The sequence below is a fragment of the Eschrichtius robustus genome, chromosome 3 (assembly GCF_028021215.1).
Source record: "Eschrichtius robustus isolate mEscRob2 chromosome 3, mEscRob2.pri, whole genome shotgun sequence".
Lineage (NCBI taxonomy): Eukaryota > Metazoa > Chordata > Mammalia > Artiodactyla > Eschrichtiidae > Eschrichtius > Eschrichtius robustus.
Genome location: NC_090826.1, coordinates 58,779,655 through 58,800,188, shown reverse-complemented (window position 1 = coordinate 58,800,188; position 20,534 = coordinate 58,779,655). Strand labels below are relative to the sequence as shown.

At 44.1% G+C, this 20,534-nt stretch overlaps 1 protein-coding gene across 5 annotated transcripts in view; it reads left to right on the top strand.

The window, feature by feature from the left end:
- Positions 1-20,534, top strand: part of GNG12 (G protein subunit gamma 12) — a 126,947-nt gene that overhangs the window by 18,145 nt on the left and 88,268 nt on the right. The window contains exon 1 of one of the 5 annotated variants that reach the window (XM_068540087.1): positions 20,360-20,495. The exons of the other annotated variants lie outside the window; for them this stretch is intronic. The gene's annotated coding sequence lies outside the window, so the exon portion shown is untranslated. Of the gene's footprint in view, positions 1-20,359; positions 20,496-20,534 lie in introns of those variants that run through there. 5 annotated transcript variants of the gene reach the window in all.

Here is a 20,534-nt window from a genome sequence, read left to right as displayed (position 1 = left end):
GTCACCCACAGCGGAAGAGCACGGCAACTCTGGGTGCGAGAGGGATTCTCGGTCCAGGCCTCTCTCTCTGCGGCAAATCACACCACCCCATGGGTAGTTTTCTGGAGAAAGGGAATCTGCTCAACTCATGTTACTCACGAGTCATGTTCAACATGTGTTACTCATGGCCAGGTTCGTCACGTGGAGCCTAGGAGCAATTTAGTGTTTTTGAGGAGCATATAGCAGGCTCTTGACTTTTGACTAGAAATGGCTTTAATGATCAATGTTCATTCTGTTTTATGTCCAATAGCATATTTTATTGTTTTCAGGGATTTAGTAAAGGAAAAATTGTGAGGGAAGGTGACCTGTAAAATTCACATTCATAGAAATGATTTGTGGATTTGTTTAGCTGGATACAAATACAATTTCATTTCTAGAGAGAGGTTTTTTTGGATTGAATGTCCATTCCCCATAGATTTCCCCATTCCCCCTTGAGAGCTAGAAGCCTTCCATATGGTAATGCTTTCCAGAAGCATCTGAAAGTAAGAGTCCCTCGGGAACTTCTATGGTCACGTGCCAAATTAAAACGAAAAATAGAATCTCAGGAGTGCCACTTGGTTTTGAAACTAACTTCACTTTTTACAGCTTTGACGATGAGAAGGAGAGGGAAGTAACGTTCTTGTGTGCCTGCTTTTGACCAAGTGTTACAACCTTATAAAGGAAGTATAATTAGTTCACTTTACGGAAGAGGAAACTACAACTCAGAGAGGTTCAGTAATTTGTCCAAGGCTGCACAGCTCCTGAGGAACAAAGCCAGAATTCAAACCTGTTTCTGTTAGACTATACCATGCTGATCTCTGGTACTAAAAAAAAAAAAAAAAAAAGCAACAACAAGAACAAGACGCACTTAACTCCTTAAGTGTTAATTTTCTAGTACCTTTCAGAGACTTCTTTTATTGTCCACAGAAGATTGTCCTCAGAAACATATAAAACATAAAAGCGCATAAAAGCATTGTAAAACCTGAGGCTTAACGGAGTCAGCATCTATGGCAGGACAGAAAGTCCAGAGAAGAGAAAGTGGAGCTGCTTCCTGGCAGGTACCATGTTTATAAAGAGCCCAGCAATCACTCATGTGAATTTGTTTTTCAACTGGCTCATGACAGCTGCAAAGACTGGAATTATCAGTTCTCAGCTCAATTGTCTTTTTATTATCTGTGACTTGCCCTTGTTAAATATAGCGTTGTAATAGGTAGGAACAGCTTTGCTGATTGTTAATAGGCTTTTGGTTGATGATTGCATTGAATGCATGCGTTTTGGTTATTTCACCAGAAAACAATGCTGAGGAAGTTTAGAGTAAATGTTGGAAAAGTGACAGAATTAAAGTGTTGGCGTTCTCCAGAATTTCTAAACAGGAAAGGCACAGGGCTGGCAGGCTACAAGGGGTATGAGGGGACAAATCTGGAAGTTGTGTTTGCTAAGCAAGAACGATTTTTTTTTTTTTTTTACTTTGCATGTTTTTGTAATGTTTTCTAAAGATGTTTTAAATTTTATACTTTATAAAGTGAGACAGTGTTTACTGTCCATATTGAAAAAAGGGTTCCTGCAGTGGCAGAGAGGAGGAGCCTGACCGGCAGAGACTAATCCCAGCTCTGCCACTTGCTGCTGTGTGACCTTCAACAAGTTACTTCACCTTTCAGTGCCTCAGTTTCCTCTCCTGGAAGATGGAGATGATATTGCACCTTCTTCCTGGGGTTATTTTGAGGCGTAAGTAAGTTAATATATATAAAGTGCGTAGAACGGTGCCTGACACTGAGTAAACTAGACACCAATAAATGTTTGCCATTGTTCTTTTAATTAATTGGAGTTTAATTAATCTAATTGGAAGGTCTGATGGAGGCAGTGGTAGGGAGAAGGATGTTAAAGTTCTCCCAGGCCAGCCTTTTGAGAATTCTGCCAGAATAGGTAATTCTCTTCAGCCCGATGATTTGAAGTCCATGTTTTTAATTCTCACAGTACTCCAAATTTATATTTCTACAATATAGTATAGTGGGAAGATCATTAAGCTATTTATTTTTCAAACGTGTTGTAATTCCATCTGTACTTTCAAAAAGGGTTAGATGCGACCTCTGTTGAAACTGTATAGTCAGTGGGGCAGAGCTACAGCCGGAAGCCGTCAGGAGCTCTGTGCAAGATACGTCATTGACCCAGGTGCTGGGCAGAAGGGCCCCAATCATCTGTTCCTCTGAGAAGCCAATATCTCACCACCAGCTCCCCCCAAGTCAGAGTGAACAATGTAGTTTTCATTCTGTGGTGAAAGGAAATGTTTTCTGCAGTTTTCTGGAGAAATATGCTTTTTTCTGGCCCTAAACGCCAACAGATTTGTCATGTAGGTCCTTATGTGAGGGACACTGGAGATAGATTCCTGAGTATCTTCAGCAGTTATTCCTGGGGACCATTTGGAGAGACTGTTCTTGTGGCCATTTCTCCTGTTAACCCTTGAAGTAATTAGAAGGATGTTATTAATTCTCATTCAGTGACTGTGCTTCTACAAGAAATAATTAAGTCCAGGTGCATTGTTCTTTTGCTCTAATTTGATAAAGGGTCAGCCAGGAGGTCCTAGGAAAGAAGAGTGGGGAGAGTTAGGAGCCTACCGTCGGGAGTTTTAGGTACAGAATTAAGGAAGGTTACAGTGGAAATGGGCCATGGTGATCATGGAGCCCAACTCCTGCTTTTTACACATGAGGAAACTGAGGGCCAGAGATTGGCCTGAGTTTGTAGAACTAATTGGTGGCACCCCCTGGGACTTGGTTCCAGGTCCAGCTGCCTGTTCTACCCAACTACACACCTGTCATAAGTGTGTCTTTAGAGCAGCTCTGTGCAATAGCACTGTCTGCAGGATGGAAATGTTCAGTCTGTCCAAGATGGTAGCCACCGGCCACATGTGGCTCCTGAGCACTTGAAATGTCACTAGTGAAACTGAGGAGTTGGATTTGTCTTTTGCTTTATTTAATTTTAATTAATTAAAATTCAAATTTTTATAGCTGCATATGGCTAGTGACAACCATTTTGGACAGTCCAGCTTTGGAGACATTGAGGAGGAGAAAAAGGCCTGTCCTCACCTTCTGCCTTATATTCTCACAGGGCGAGAGGCTCACCTTTCTGGCGGCTCAGGTACACTTGGTCTTGTGCCAACCCCGGAGAGTCAGCCTTGGCCAATCACCCCCTCTTTCTGGATGAAAGGTGGCTCCTCTGTGAAGTAGTGGGTTGGATTGTATCTCCCTCCAAAGTCTCATTGTGTGCAGACGTGGCTCTCCACTGATCAGCAGTGTGACCTTTGGAAGGGTGCTTAGCCTACCTCTGCCTCAGTTTCCTCATCTGTCACCTGAAGTTGATACCTGTTCTGCTCCCTCATCTCAATAATATCGGGGGAGTCTTAGAGTAGGATATCAGTGAGAAGAAATCCCTTTGCAAGCTTTTTTTCGTGGGTGGGTTTTCTTTTCTCTAAGGTGCCGCAGGTGATGAACTTACTGTGTCGAGGTGATCCTCATCGCCAGGGTGGAGACAAATACCATGCAACCCCTATGAAATACAAGCTGGGAGACATTGTCCTGATGACAGATGACTGATTTGATCAGTGGGTGCTAGTTTTTCCTAGTAATCTTGCTTAATGTGGCATTCCCTAATCTCTCTCTGCATAGTCAGCTGTTTCATCTGAGAAAACAAAGTGGATCCCCTCTCTTGGGAGCTGTGGGTCCCCTCTTGGCTTCTCTTCCTTGTGCTCCTTTTCTCACGGCAGCCTATGTAAGCCCCGGGTGGAATGTAATCGTCAGTAAACAGATAAAACCCTCTCAGGACTCCTTAGTGATAGCCTCTCCATCAGTGGTCCTCAAACCTTGTTCCCAGGTGGTGATTCGCCACTGGCACGCCCACAGCTCACTGATGGGCCTCGAGTCTCTTCAGAAGTGTGCCACCAAACTTTGATCAAGGCATAAAATGTACTTTGGCTACCACAGAATAAGTAGGTCTTCTAGCCTGGTGTGAGTGGAGTAAAACTTGCTCTGAGTAGCAGGCAGTGAAACATGAAGCTGGGGCCAAAGAAGGACGGCTAGGTTGGCAATTGTGGGAAGTTTGCCCCCAAGCACATGAGACAGCCGGGTAGGGCCAGCAATGCGGTCGGTGTTGGAGGGTGACTCTGAGGGGGTGACCCAGGGCGAAGTGGCTTAGCTGCAGATGCCGTGGAAACCCCGGGAAGCATTATTTTACTGCAGCTGGGTGTGCCTTGTGATTATGGTTGAACGGTTTAGTGTCGTGTTGAGTCTTTTAATTCTTTCAAGTGGTGCCACCCAAAATTGTAGCATCTGTAACTAAGCCAGAGACCCCTGTTTCCTGCCCCTGAGGTCCCTCGGGATGGCTGCGGGGAATGAGGCAGGATCTGAGGGTACTTGTCGGAGCTCACCCTACCCAGAACCTTCAGAGCTGTTTCAAATATTCATATTTTGGGCTTCCCTGGTGGCGCAGTGGTTAAGAATCCGCCTGCCAATGCAGGGGACACGGGTTCGAGCCCTGGTCTGGGAAGATCCCACATGCCACGGAGCAGCTAAGCCCGTGTGCCACAACTACTGAGCCTGTGCTCTAGAGCCCGCAAGCCACAACTACGGAGCCCGCGTGCCACAGCTACTGAAGCCTGTGTGCCTAGAGCCCGTGCTCCACAACAAGAGAAGCCACCGCAATGAGAAGCCCACACACCGCAATGAAGAGTAGCCCCCGCTCGCCACAACTAGAGAAAACCCACACGCAGCAGCGAAGACCCAATGCAGTCAAAAATTAATAAATTAATACAAAATTAATACATAAAAATAAATAAAATTTTTAAAATATTCATATTTCACAAATCAGCCTTCTGAAGAACCTTTTGTAGAAGGGATTCCTCGACTTATTTTTTATTTTTATTTTTTTTAAATATATCCCACAGTGAGTCCCATGTGTCTTTATTTATTTATTTATTTATTTTTGGCTGTGTTGGGTCTTTGTTTCTGTGCGAGGGCTTTCTCTAGTTGCGGCAAGTGGGGGCCACTCTTCATCGCGGTGCGCGGGCCTCTCACTATCGCGGCCTCTCTTGTTGCAGAGCACAGGCTCCAAACGCGCAGGCTCAGTAATTGTGGCTCACGGGCCTAGTTGCTCCGCGGCACGTGGGATCTTCCCAGACCAGGGCTCGAACCCGTGTCCCCTGCATTGGCAGGCAGATTCTCAACCACTGAGCCACCAGGGAAGCCCCGGCTTATTTTTTTTTAAGTTGAAAACCAGTACTGTAGAGCAGTGGTTCTCAAATTTTAGCACCAGAGTCACCTGGAGGACTTGTTAAAACACGTAGTACTGTGAGTCAGTGCGTCTGCATTGAAAATTGCATTTCTAACCAGTTGCCAGTCGATTCTGATGCTGCTGGTCTGGGGACCACACTTTGAAAACTGAACCACTGATTGATTGTAGAGAACTGATATAATCATAATGACTACCTCTTCTGTGTCAGGTACTGTGTTACATGTGATAAATTCAGTCCCATTTGAAGCTAAAAACCTTATATGTCTATCCCCATTTTACAAAGGTGAAAACCGAGGCATTGCAAACTGAAGTTTCAATAACTTACCCATCATTAAATTGCTGGGCATCAGAGAGCTGGAATTTGAACGGAGGTCTGGGTAATGCCAGACCCCTTCCCCATCTAGGATGTCACGTGCCTTTCTTGTAGACCACTTGTTCCCAACCTATGGTCCAAATGGGGATGGGGTTTGCAGATCCAGTCTGCATGGCCCGCAGACTGAATGTCTCACGTATTGGATGTCTGTTGTACACATGCATTTTTGTGATAAAGGCACTGTGAAGTCATATGAAGTGTCTCAGCTGGACACAGTTAATGTGGAGTGAGCATTTTCTCACACAGTGGACCCTGGAACGACAGCTACTATTACTGAGGGCCTGGGAAGTTGTTTTTCTTGTTTCTGATGGCAAGAAGTCGTCTAGAAAAAATTGGGAATTATTTCACTAAAGCAAGGTGTCCGGTTACCTTTTCTAAATCTGGGCCTTGGGGAAAGAGGAGGGAGACATAATATGAACAGATTCTCATTCGAGAAGATTGCTGCAGAGAGTAATGCAGTGGTGTGGATTGATTCCGCCAGGGACTCGTGCAGTCTGCCCTCAGCTGCTGGCCTCAGTGAGGACAGGATTTGTCCACTCCTTCTGTTCCCCAGGCCCTGCCCCATCACCTCCCCCAGCCCTGAACCCGCTTTCTGCGCTTCCTTCCTCCCGCCCTGCTCTGCTGCTGGAGGCTGTCATGTCCAGTTGCCTGGATTCCTTCCCCGTCAATTGTCTCCTCTCCCAGTTGCGTTTTCGCTTCTCTGCCGTCTCATTCAAATAACATTTTTTTTTGGTACATTCACCATGTAGCAGACACTTCTTCCCCTCTCCGCACAAATATGTCCAGGCCTGCCAGCTCCGCTCATAGTTACGATGTGTCCAACCTGGGCTAAGGACTAAACTTGCATCATTTACCACTGACCACTCATGGGTCCTTGGATAAGCTACCTACATTCTCTAAGCATCTTTAAAAAGGGAACATAACTTCAGAAGGCTGTTGTGAAGATAAAACACTACAGGTACAGTACTTCCTGCAGGGCCTGACGTGTTTAAGTACTCTGTGGTTATAGATCAAGAGGCTTACCCATGAACGGAAGGAACAAAAAGGCATTATCACTGCAGTTTCCTCCACCGTTTCCTTCTGCCTTCAGTCCTTACAGGGTGCCCTCCTCTCACCCCTTTCACTGAATCACCTTCTAGATCAGTGCTTCCCAACGTTTTTTCATTATCACCCCATAAGGAGAAAGAGTAAAATAAGTTTAAGTTCATTGGTTTAATTAAATTAAATATTAAGGAACACAGATTAAGTAGGGTTGAGCTTTAGAGGGCCACAAACCACTGTCATATTAAGAATTTTTTACTCCCCCCCAAGAGCCAGTTTGCACCCACACTGGGGAGGGGGAGTGGGCAATACCCCTTCTGATGAGAGTGCATGCTTTAGATCCCTAATAGTCTTCTACTTGTGAAACCCACTAGCTTCCTCTGGATCTGCCATCCTTGGTCTCTCCCCACACCTCTGGCCAGTGGTATCCCGTCCTCTGCCTGTGGCTCCTCTACTGGGACCTTCTGTATCTGTTTTCCTGGCCCACTCAGCCAACTGAGTGGGACTGAGCGTCTGAGACTTCCAGGACAAGGTCACATCTCGGGGAAGAGACACACCTCCTTCTACTACAGCAGGAGAAGAGTGGTGGGCAGAAGGAACAAGGTCCAGCAAACCTAGGAAACGAGCCGGGAGAGGCAAGTGTGTGGTGGGGCTCAGAGGACACAGCAGCAGGGCGGAGAGAGGCTAGGACTAACCCAGGGGGTGATGAGGGAACCAGAGCTTCAAAAGTACCACTGTGAACAATGCTCTCCGTAATTGTTTTGTTTTGCCGTAATATTAACATATGACCTTAAAAATCACAAGTACCGCTCTTCGAGAAACTCTGCTTCTGGGGAAGAGCAGTGAATGCCTTTCAGACAGTGAGGACAGTGTATGAGAAGTCTGGTGTTGTGAACGCATCAAATGTCAGGTTTGGCGGAGCAGGAGTGGCTGGCTAGAGACGGGAGAGCCTAAATGTGCCTTGCAGACAGGGGTTGGGAGCCGATGCGTGGTTTAAAGCAGGTGCTTCCTTTTCGTGTCTCTGATCCGGTTTTCTCCTTTTTTCCCATTTGCCCTCATTTACCGTGCCGCATGTCCCATAGACATTAATTGATCCTTTACTCTGTGCCCTTCCCTGACTGTCTGGATCTTTGTTGGAAGTCTGACCCTTCGGCGTCCACAGAGCCAGCCTCCTTGGCACCTCCATTTGGATGCCCTGTGGGTACCTGCCTATCAGCTCATTCTTACGGTCCCCCAGGCTTGAAACCTTAGAATGATCTTCTTTCTTATTCTCTTTTATTATTGTCTTAAGAAACCACAAGCAGGGCTTAATAGATTCTCTCTCCCTCTGGCACTGCCCACGTTCACTTGGGCATTCAACAAATATTTCCCTCTCCTCCCTGGTTTTTCTTCCCCTTCCTTTCCTTCCCCCGCCTTTTTCCCCTTCTTCCTTCTTTTCCTGCACCCACCCTCCCTCCCTCCCTCTCACCCTTCCTTCTTTTTTTTTGTAGCTAATATGGAGCCAAGAACTGTGGTGTTGCTTTGTGTGCATCTTTTTCATTTAACACTTACGATCACTCTATGAAATTATATATTATTATTGGGTTGGCCAAAAAGTTCGTTTGGAACATGTTATGGAAAAACCCGAACGAACTTTTTGGCCAACCCATTATTCCATTCTGCAGATAAGGAAGGTAAGGATCAAACAGGAAGAGTAACTTTCCAAATTCACACAGTTAAGTGTCAGAATTAGGTCATGCTTTTCACGTAGACCACTGAAAGAATCCTAATGGGTCTCTCCTCCTGTCTCTCTCCACTCCAAGCCTTCCCAGATCCCGCTGGGTTTGATCCTCTACAGCACAAATGTGATCATGTAAATCCTTTACTAAAAATACCTCAATTCATAAACCACTAGTACTGACATCCAAGCGCCCCACAGCAGCATGGCCCTGGTTTTTATCACTTTAAAGGCATCAGGGTATGGCGGGAACAACGTGGAGTTTGGTGCCAGAAGACCTGGGTTCAGTCCTGGAGCCACCACTTTCTAGGTGTGTGATCCTGAGCAGACAATTCATTTCCCTGAGCCTCATTTGTTTATTTATTCAGTGAATATGTATTGTGTGCCTTTGATGTGCTGGTCACTGTGTGGGTTTTGAGTATTATTAGTGAAGAAAACATGCATGGTTTCTGCCTTCAAAGAGCTTCCAGACTGACCTCAGTTTCCTCATCTGAACAAGGACGATGATGACAGTCTCACTGGGCTGTTGTGGGAGTTGACAGACATGACGGGCATGAACATGCTTTGCTACGTGGAAGGTGCTGGTCATCTGAAGTTGTATTTTCTTCTGCTTCTGTTCCAGGAAGGTTCCCTGCACATTTCTAGCTCTGTATCTTTGCTTGTACTCCTCCCAACCTCTAAACCTCCTATGTGGTCTTGATTGCCCAACTGAAAAGGTATCTTATCCAGTAAACCTTTCTAGAACCTCCCTGCTTAATATGAAGTTTTATTCATTCATTGATGGATTCAAGAGTATTTATCAAACACTTTTTAGAACGGTGTTTTCCAAGGTGTGGTCCATAGACCCTGAGGGGCTCAAGAATCTTTCAGGGAGTCCACAAGGTCAGATTTCTTTTTATAGTATTAAGATGATATTTGACTTTTTTTATTGTATTGACTTTTGAAATAATGCTGCAAAAGCAGTGGAGGCTAAGACTCCTTGTGCCTAATTATTAATCAAGACAGTGGCACCAAACTGTACTAGAACCCATATTCCTCACCACTACACACCCACAATAAAGAAACAAAACAAAATGCCATTTTCACTGAAGAATGTCCTTGAAGCAGTACAAATTATTATGTTTATTAAGTCTCAACCCTTGAACGCATATCTTTTTAAGATTCTTTGTGACACAGAAGGGAAAATAAAGCTCTTCTGCTAAAACTAAAGTGTGATGATTGTCTCAAGAAAAAACACTTGTGCAATTATTTGAGTTACAAGCTGAACTAGCCCCTTTTTTTGAAAGAATGTCTGACAGACAGACTATGCCTATCTAGACTTGAATATTTGGCAGATGTTTTCTCAAAAAAAGAACAAAGTCAGCTTGTCACTTGAAGAAAAATGACTGGCAGTATTTGTTGCCAGTGATAAAATTCTAGCTTTCAAGAAAAAATTAGGATTTTTGGAAAACTTGTGTCTGCCCCCATGAGCTTGACAACTTCTCAAACATACTTTTAAGAAAGTATACTTAACGACTTCCCTAATGAGATCTGTGGTAATGTTAATGAGTATTTTTTCTTGGTATTGTGTGATGAAATGTGTCAAGATATGGAAAACCTGCATAACTTAGTGAACTGATGTTTTTCAAAGACCAATGTGTGATGTTACAAGCCCTGTATAAAGGTCTATTCAAATGCGAGATGGACTAAGCAATTTTAGTACAGCAGAACATGAAAAGTTCATTGAAAGGGTTTCAGCTAACCTTTAAGAAATCATCACTTGTGTAAGTCTTGGTGTAGTCAAAAGCATCCACCATTACCTGAAAAGCCTCTCCATCTATATCCATGTGAGGCCAGACTTTCTTCATATACTACAACCAATACAACATATCACAACAGATTGGGCTTAAAGGCAGAAATGAGAATCCAGCTGTCTTCTGTTAGATTTGCACAGACATGACATTAAAGAGATTTACAAAAAGGTAAAACAGCTCTATACTTCTCACTGTATCTTCTTTTATTTTGGAAAACATAGTTGTTTTTCATAAAGCACTGTTTTTGTTAGGATCTAATGGATTTATCATTGTTATATTTTTAGTCCATTAATAAATATTTTCAAAATTTCTGTTTTAATTTCCAATAGTGTGTGTGTGTGTGTGTGTGTGTGTGTGTGTGTATATATATACATATATATATCGATAGAGTAAGACAAATAAACAAAAGCCCTTTGGTTTTTTAAAAAATTTTTATTTATTTTTGGCTGCGTTGGGTCTTCGTTGCTGCGTGTGGCATTTCTCTAGTTGTGGTGAGCAGGGGCTACTCTTCATTGAGGTGCGCGGGCTTCTCATTGTGGTGGCTTCTCTTGTTGCGGAGCACGGGCTCTAGGCATGCGGGCTTCAGCAGTTGTGGCATGCGGGCTTAGTAGTTGTGGCTCGCGCAAAGGCCCTTTGTGATCCTCAATTTTGAAGACTGTGAAGGGATGCTGAAACTAAACAGTTTTGAGAGCTGCTGAATTAGAATGGTTCTAGTCACTGGCATACATCAGTGAAAACTTAAATCCCTCCTACAGTGAAATTTATCCACGAATATCACTGTGGTTCTGGGTTTTCTGGCACGATCTAACTAGGTACAAAATCACTTCAAATAGGCATGAAATGATTATAGACTAGCATACGGTGCTCTGTCATCCATACCATGCCTGGAATGCATGTTAATATAAGTACATTAGAGATGTGAAGAAAAGCAGTTCACCCAAGAGACTAATAAATGTGTCTGCCATGCCTACAGCTCCTTCTAAGAAGTCCAGTTTCAGCTGAGGGAAGCAGCCCAGACTATTAGTTAAAAATGGGTGGCCATGTTCCTAACTAGTATGACTTCTTCTCCCCCAGCCCTTCTTCCTTAGCCTCAGATGATTGGGTCAGGCAGAGGCCCTGACCCTACGGCAGCCAGTCTAACAAGCATTCTGGTCTGCTGTGAAAATCTCAGCCCAGTTTAAAGGCACCATGTGCCCAGTCGGATTCTTTATAAGAATTTGTGAATGAAGGACACATAGGACTGGGAGAGTTGGCAGTTGGTACTCTAATCTGTGGCTGGGAAGACAGTCACAGAAGCCACATCACAAGCTCTGAGTCAGCAGAAGCAGAGGGGAGACCTAAGATGCATGGCAGGAGCAATCCAAGCAGAGGAAAGAAAGGCTGAGTCATCAGTTTGGGGGATCCCATAATTGCTGCCGTTAATGGGAGACCAGGGAATTCAATCCCCAAAGCTGCCCTGGCTCCTCTCAATTCTTGAACTGCTTTTTTTTTTTTTTTTTGGTCTCCGGGAGGCCTGTCACCATGGCCCTCATTGTTTTGTATATCTTTACAGTAAACCTCTAATATGTGAGGTCACTGGAGGGAGTCTGTTCCTTTCCGCAGCAGAGCTGAGCATATACGCAGGTGATTGGAAGTCCGTCGGAGCGGTGGGGTAGGGGAGACGCCTTAGAGGCAATGGCATCAGCAGGGCCTGACGGGACTTGAGTGGACAGAAGGCATTCCAGGCTGGGGCACCAGCATGACCGAGAGGCATGTGTGAAGAGAGGAGGAGGACGGCAGGGGAGGTCCCCAAAGTAGAGTAAGGAAGGGATTGGTTGGTTAGTTCAAGCTGGTTAGCTAGAGTGGCCTCATGCAGAGAGCACTGGAAAGCACCAGAGGAGGGCAGACTGAGGCAGACGGTGAAAGGCACCTCCTGTAGGTTCTTGAACAGAGGACTAAAAATGGAACTGGGGGGAAATGAGACTGGCCTGCTGACTGGGGAAGGGTCTGAGGAGAGAGCATTTGAGTCAGGGACCCTGGTTTCGGTGCCATTGCGGTAACCCTATAGTGTCCGTGGACGTGCTGGTCGCCTCAGCCCTGCTTTCGATAGAACTTGAAGAGCCTGGCCTGTTCGGTCACCCGGGAAAGGTCTTGGTTCTGAGGGACTGGTTTTCTTGTTAAAAGCCTCGTGGCCACGTTAGGAACATCCCAGAGACAGCACCCACGTTGACTGGAACGGGACTTTTCCACCTCCCACCCCATTTTCTAGGTAAGAACTTCTTCAGGAAAAGTATGAAAAGTTTAATGGGGAGTCATTTGAATACAGTCAATTGGGGATTTTCCAAAAGGCAGAACGACGACAACGAGGGGTCCTTTTCCCAAAGCCACACACTCCAGGTTGGGCTTCTTGAGATTTCAGGCGTGAAATGTTAACGTTTTATTTTTGTGTTACGCATACTTGAGTTGTTGTTGTTGTTGTTCACAGCCAATTTAATTTATGGTTTTGCTCTGCCTGACTCAACTGTGCTTATGAATTTAAGTGCAGCAGGACTACCTTCCTCTATCTACATGCTCCTCTTGTATGCGGTGACATCTTAGGAGAGCATTTCATCCTTCCAGTGAGGTTGAAAGGGTAGGGGGTCCCTGCCTTTCAAGGGCCTGCATTTTAATGGAAGGACAAGTTGGAGATGAGTAGAAAAAGAATCTTAGAGATGATTCTGGTGAGCATGACTTTTTGTGTTTTGCCAGTTAGTTTTTAACTCACAAAAGTGTGATATTCCAAGTTAGAATGAGCTGGCTTTTGAGTTGGGGTGAGCTGAGGCAGGAAGCTAACTATTTCATTTTATTAACCTTAGCAAAATGTTAGCTACTAAGCAACTGACTTCTCTGCATCCCATCTATAAAAAGTTGATAATTATAATACCTCCTTCTTAGTGTGGACATAAGAGTTAAATGAACTAAAGTGTAACTCAACTGGTAAACAGGTATTTATTGAGTATCTGCTCTATGTCATATACTCTGTGCTTGGGGTTATAGTAGAAACCAAGATTGAATTCAAATGGGGCTCACAGGAAAGTGCTTACAAGTGTGCCTAGTATATACTAAAATGTTCAATAAATGGTACCCATTGTTATTATTGTTATTGAGGGAAGTGTACCCAAGTTCAGAAATTCTTGAACAAGCCAGAGTTAGCCAGAGGAAAGGTATAGCAATCCAGGCCTCAAGCAAAAAGCATCCTGAGTGTGCCAGTCTCAGCAAGGAAGGGCTGTCCCTGCAAAGCAAAGGCTGGGTTATCTGAATGTACAGTTTGGAAAGAGTCATGTATTATGCTTTTCACACACATACACACACACAGAACATTATCATGTGGCCTTCAGGCACCGAGAACAATGTATATGTTTAAGCTGGCAAATAAATGGGTGTCTTTTATCACTAGGTCATTCATTTTCATGATAGGAACCCAGAAGGCATGTTTTTCAAAATTGGTCACATGTTAAATTGTGAACATGCATTTTGTAAGAATTCTGTAATATGGATCTTAAGAAGGGCTGTGGAGATAAAATAGAAGAGCCAATTGTGAGTGGTTTTATTAAATTCTGAATCTTCATTGGACACTTAGGTCCTCACATTCTAGTGCCAGTTTTCCCAATGTGCGTATTTTTGCATAGTTGGGTCAGTATGTACTTCTTCTTTGTTGGTCTACTTTTGCATCTAACCTTGGTTGATGTTGCCCTTTTCTTGTGTCCTTACACTCCACCTCTTTCTCCTTGGGATGGCAGTAAAATGATCTCCTCTACTGATAAGTAGCCGTTGGTTTACCTTTGTATCCAAATACTAGACATTTGGGTTGTTGCCAGCATTCCACAGTGAGGAACATACTTGCTATAAACAGTGTGCAGATTGCTTAGTCAACGACTTATTATGTACCTTCTGGAATGGCACTCTCTGGCAAGGTCTTGGAAGTGATATCAGCTCATTAAACTAAGAGTCCTAAGAACCGGCACTCCGGAGTTCCTGAGACAGCATGGCTTATTTTTCTTTATATAATTAGGAGATATGTAGGGAGGACCTATCATGTGCAATGGAGTACCAGGTGCTGGTGAGCAAGGTCGAAAAGGTCTCCAACTGATGGTGCATACAGTGGCCAACAGATGCAAGATGAGTGCTGTGGAAGCAGACGTCATCATGGTGACATTGCCATCCTGTAAGCACAGTGGCAGACTTCAAGGTGAAAAGTGGATATTTGGTCTGGGTGGGTCTAGATACAGTATACAGTGTAACTATGTTAGATTAACTGCAGATGGTGGGGTGAGAGACAATCAAAATTGTAGAATATTAAAAAGCAATACAATGTTTTTTTTCTAAATTGGGCTAAAAAAGTAATGGCTAGGTTCAAAGCTGCATGGTAGAGTGAAAAGCACAAGGCCTGTGAATTCATACAGTCCCGGATTTGACTCTGAACTCTGCCACTTGTAGACTTGTGGTTTTGGGGAAAACATTTAAAGCTGCTGACACTCAAATGTCCTTATCTCTAAAATGGGTATAGTTTTTTCTGTCTTTTGGCATTGTTTATATTTCCAGTGCCTAGTGCAGCGCCCAGCACTGGATAGAGGCTCAGCAGTTGGTTGTTGGCAGAAAAAAAGAAAGGATGGATGGATGGTTGGATAGATGGATGGATGGATGGATGGATGGAGCAATTACTCTGGATTGGTAAAAACTGAGAGCCTCTGTGCTAAATAATATAGGTACGTTCATAACAAGTCATATTTGCCCTATTGGTTTGAGGTTTGCCAAGCAAATTTTCTCACTTCTAAGTTAGTGGGGACCAAATTTAGAAGCCATAAACGTCTCTTTTGTCATCTCATGTATATCAAGGCTATAAGTAACAGAAAAGAAAACATGACTAATTGTGACCCTAACAAGTAGGGGGTTATTTTCCACATATTCAGAAAGTGTAGACGAGGTAGTTACTTCTGCCATTTGCCACTAAAGAGCTGTGCTCTTTTCATTCATGGGATCTGCCTTCTTTGCTGTGTTGTTTTTGAAATTCAGACTTGCTTTCTCATGGTCACCGATGGCGATCACAGTTCTGTGCTTTACTACCAGTTTCAAAGTTGAGAACCGAGGAGGCACCTGGCACATGTCTCATGTCTTTCGTGAGGAGGCAAAATCCTTTCCCGGCAGACTCACAACATGTCCCCTCGGGCCTTACTGGGTGGACAGAGCACACAGCCTCCCTTAGGCCAAGGCTCCCACCTTTCCTGAACTCACAGCATCTCCACCCAAACAACCTGGGGTTCTGTTGGCAGGGAAATGTTGAGGGCTACGTTCATTTTCACATAAGTGAACTGGTTAAAAAAAAAAAAAAGCATAAGTTCAAGTTTAATGGAGATGATTTGCTTGTAAAACTGTGTTATCTGCGCCAGGAGATTCAGGATTTGCAAGCCCCCAACTGGGGTGTAATGATTCTGCTGGTTTTAAGCTGGGTAGAAATGTTTTTGTCTCTTGGTTGTGTGTGTGAGGGTTTTTGTTTTGTTTTGTTTTTTTCTCTTCTTCCTTTTTGAGTGGCAGACGCAAAGAGGAGTAAAAGAGTTAAAATAGGAAAATATTTTCTGGAGTTAGTGCTAGGCCTCTGAAATGCTGCAACCCTGACTTTTGCCAGAAGCCCTGTGCTGAAACTGGCCAAAAAAGACTGTTAACAAAATACTTCCCGACCAAGCTAAGTGAAGAGAAGAAAATATAAAACAGTATTGGGGCGGGGTGGGGGGGGGCAGATATTCTGAAAGGAGGGTTGGCAGTGAAGCTTTGCAGGAGAGTGTAGGAATTTGAGGGTTGTACACTAGTGTGTGGTTTACATTGGCTCTGCCCAGGTTCAGTGCTCAGAGAGCAGAGGAAGAAAGGAAACCACTTGCCTAGCCTGAGAAGGATGTAAAGACTACAGTGGGATTAAGTCCAGAGTTAAATTGCACACACACACATTCTAGGAATCCAAATTTGTGGTTTAAAATATATATATATCAAAATATTTTCGTGGGAGCTTTTGACTTGGATGACAAAATGCTTAATAATCAATATCTGCCATTTTCCTCTTTTGGAGAAGCCACCCAACCACTTACATTCCTAAACAAATATTCCTAAATAAATAGGATTTCATGTCGCAAACATCAAAACTTTTAAGATTTAAAGAAGTACTCACACATGTCAATAAAAGTTCACCAAGACTTGCATTTGATTTATTGCATTTCATTTATTGAGGAGGTAAAGGGGCAGAACTGATACTGATCAATGCTTTCTATTTATGTTATCTCTACTCTTAGAATTTGACCATATCCTTGAACTGTGCTATTTCTCAAATGACTGGAGATTAATAATATCCTGTTTTTATACAAGAATTTCAAAGTCTCACATACAAAAGCTCCAGACAGATGATGCTTTAAGAAAAGGAGAAAAGACACAGTAGATAAATGCCAGTTGACTAGACTCTGAAGCTGAGGTTTGCTAAGAGGCCAAGTAAAGGAGAGAAAGGTGGAATTCAGAGAGAGATACTGGTCTCTGTGAGGTTGCATTCAAGGCCACGCTGGGAGAATGCCAGAGGGCTGGGAGAATGGCCGTCCCCTCAGAGTGCCTCATCATAAATGGGGCTCGTTCATGAAGGGAACACCGTTCTTCTGAAAAGCACCCATATTGAAGAAGCAACCAGAAAACCCAGATGTATAGGAGGTGCCTGGCAAGAAGGCTCTGTGCCTCCTCCTTCCCTCTGTCTCTTCCAAAGAGTTTTCTTAATATTCCACAGTATTTCCTGTGGCCACTGGGCCCAAACTGACTGGAAGCATACAACAAAAGTAGTTTAGCCAGCCACTTGGCACTAAAATCTGAGCCAGCCGTATTCAGAATTAACTGAAAGAAACACTGCCACTGCCATAAATAAGGCAGACAGTTTCTTTATGAGTTGAATTCTCTGAGCATTTTTTGAAGGCAATAAAGCTTTAAGGCTTTAGTAAGAGGCAAGAGACTGTAAAACATGTCAGATGCTTAGTAAAAACTCAGGGTGCCGCCACGAGTTTGTGTGCATTGAACTGGGGGACCACACCATTGACCCTCAAGGGAATGGGGCGCCCTAGCCCACCCGCTGGTGGGGTGTTTCAGAGAGGGCAGACCTATCAGAATCTAAAGTACGTGTGTGTGTGCAGGGGGGTCGTTTAAAAACGATGTCTTATGATTCATTTGGGAAAAGGGGAAATATTTATTTTCATAACACAAACATCCGAAAATCAAGTTCAACAAAATACTTCTGGTTCGCTGACAATACGCATTTATTCAGTAACAAAAAAAGATTATTTTATTGAATGCCTCGTCTGTGTCAGGCGTCGCCTCGGGCACTGGGGGTACAGCAGGGAACAAACAACGTCCTTTTCTCTCGGGGTTTACATGCCAGTGGAGGGCAGGGCTAATAATTCAGTAGGATAGAAAAGACAGTGTCAAGTACTATGAAGAAAGGCAAAGCGGAGTAAGGGAAGAGAGAGCAGGGCCTCTCTGAGGAGGTGACACTTGTCAGAGACCCAGAGGAAGTGAGGCCGTGGAGTGTGCAGGCCTGCGGTGTCTGTGAGAATAAGTCCAGCAGCGGGAAGGATCAGTGTCATGGCGTATCTGAGGAGACGGGGAGGTCGGTGTGGCCAGATCGAGTGACCGGGCTGGTTCCGGTAGAGCCTGGTAGGCGAACTGTGGGAGCGCTAAGCCTGCTGGGAAGCCATTGGCGGGTTTTGAGCGAAGAATGACGTCATCTGAGGACACGAGTGCCCCCTGCTGGCGGGGAGCAAGAGGGAAGCCCAGAGGTCAGCGTGGAGGCTGATATCCTCCGGGTGACAGATGCTGCCAGTTTGGACAAGGAAGCGGGGAGGGGAGGAATGTGGAGATGTGATAGAATTGGGGAGATGGTAGGTCTGACAGGATGTGCTGACACATTGACTGGATGTAGAGTAGGTAAAAATGGAGCCAAAGATGCCTGAGGATTTTGCCTTGAACAAGGGGCATGAATGGTGGTGTCCCACTTTTCGCACTAGGAACCCCAGGGGAGGAACCGTGTGAGGAGATTATTAATTTGGCTGTGGCCATTGTTACAAGTTTCAGATGCCTCATAAGGCATCACTGGGGAGATGGTAAGTCAGAGAAAAGACTGGGAATGGAGATGTAGATTTAGGGAAGAGGAAAGGGGGTGAGAATGCATGTCATAGTTTCCCAAAACAACTGAGGAAGGGCACATCAAAATCTGGTTGGGGAAGGGAAGGGGAAGGTTTTATGGTTATCAGAAATGAGTGTGAGTTTTAAAAGGTTAAGAAAGACTGTCTTACATCATCAGTATCCACAGCTGTTCCTAGAATTAAGGGAGACATATTCATAGGAACAAAAGCCAGCTTTGCCAATAGAAGATAAATCGGAACCGAATTTCTGAATTAGCTGTTCTGTTACTCTTTTGCTAGGCCACTGTGAACATCTTAGGTATAGATAATTAGATGGAAACATGTACATCTGTCTAAAAACATGTACAGATTTTTTTTTTAATTTATTGGAAGCCTGAGGTATGTTAAGAACTCATTCTTGTGGGAAGGAAAACAAATACATGGAAGTTTAAAGTACAGCCTGTGCAGTCAGAAGACCTTATAATCAAGTTGTCCATGCAGATACATGAACAAATGAGAAACATGAGGGTCCAAGGAGAAGGCTGGGCATGGAAATGACTAGCTCCACAGTTAGAACATTGCTGAATGCCCTGGGCTGCCTTTAAAATCCTCCCAGTGGTATGGGGAATGACAGATTTTTTTTTCCTTTCTTGGCTCTGGGTGGTGGTTGTTGGTTTTTTGTTTGTTTGTTTGTTCTGTTTGTTTTTTCCTGGTGCAGCGGGTATATATTTGTATATTTCCCTAAGGGAGGGTCAGCAGGTTGTGTCATTCAGAATGTATGTAAAACGGGAAGCTCCCTGAGAATATCTGGAGGGGGTGCAAACTAATGTTAGAATAGAGGCAGCAAAGGTGGCTTTACCCAGGAAGCAAGTACAAGTGGTAGGTTTAAGTACAGGAAGGTTGTACTGATTTTGTTGGGCGCTGTCTTCTCGTAGAATTGTGTGTTAAGTGGATTATATTGAACATAGTTGGATTTGTTTGTGTGTTTGTTCGTATAAGCTGTTCATCTCTTTCTTGAGGATACAGGAGAAAGATGGACAATCCTTAGAAGATTCTCCATGCCCAGCCTTGTTTTGGTAGCTGCAATGAAAGACTCTACTGAACCATCCAGTAGAGTCCAAGTCCCGAAACCGGGGTGATATATTTCATAGCATGTGCTCTAAGTGCCTGTAAACATGTGGGACTTGCAGGGAGCCGCTCACAGCCTCACTTGAGGACTACTACTTACTGCCTCCTGCCTCTGAGTGCAAGGCCTGCAGAAGTATGCTCATCCACAGCAGCGGTCTGGCAGAGTGAAAATAAAACCTCTCTCTTGTTTTTCTGACTCAGGCTCAGGGCAGTGCCCTTTGCTGCATCCTGCCCTCATTATGCTGCCTGACTCTGTGCAGCGGACATAACCTGAATATTTCTGTGATGAATCTCTCTGTCTCAGTGTCTGACGGAAAGTGTGTCATGGAAAGGAGTGATACGATTAGAGAGCTAAGCCTCGTGGACAACATGATTATTTTCAACATAAAAGCAGAATCTCAGTTACCCAGAATGCGCCCATAAAACTGGACTTTTTAGAGGGAAACATAGTTCTAATATATATTACTGGTGATAAATGCTACTAAATTTTACTTTTTTTTTTTTTAAGTTTTCTGAGACTAATAAAATTCAACCCTATTGAATAGTTTTTTTCCAGGCATGATTGGATCTTAAAAATATTTTTTTCCTTGAAAACTAATCAGGAATGCGTTGGAGATCATTGTCTGTTGCCCGAAAAAGAGTCTAAGGTCGTATCTTCATCCATTCCTGCTTCAGGAGTTCTCACAAAGAGCACTGAGCCTGGCTAACATTAGCTGAGCTTTGGGGGGTAGGGGGCGGGAGCAGGGGTGCCTTTGAATCAGGATTTAATGGTGGGCCCTTGGCTCTTACCAATTTTAAGTCTTTCTGCATCTTCTGCTGACTGCAGGCCGCAGGGGCTGTTTTACTCATTACCCTGTTGCAAGGAAAGGAGTGCTCTTGAAGAGCTTACGTTCCCTTTTATCAGACAAGAACCGTGTGCCGCAGCTGCCCGAGTCAACAGCACTGTAGCAAAAGCTCAAGGATTGCCATCATCTCATCCACAAGCCCTGGTAATTTTCTCTTCTGTGGTTCTCCATGGCCCAATTTTT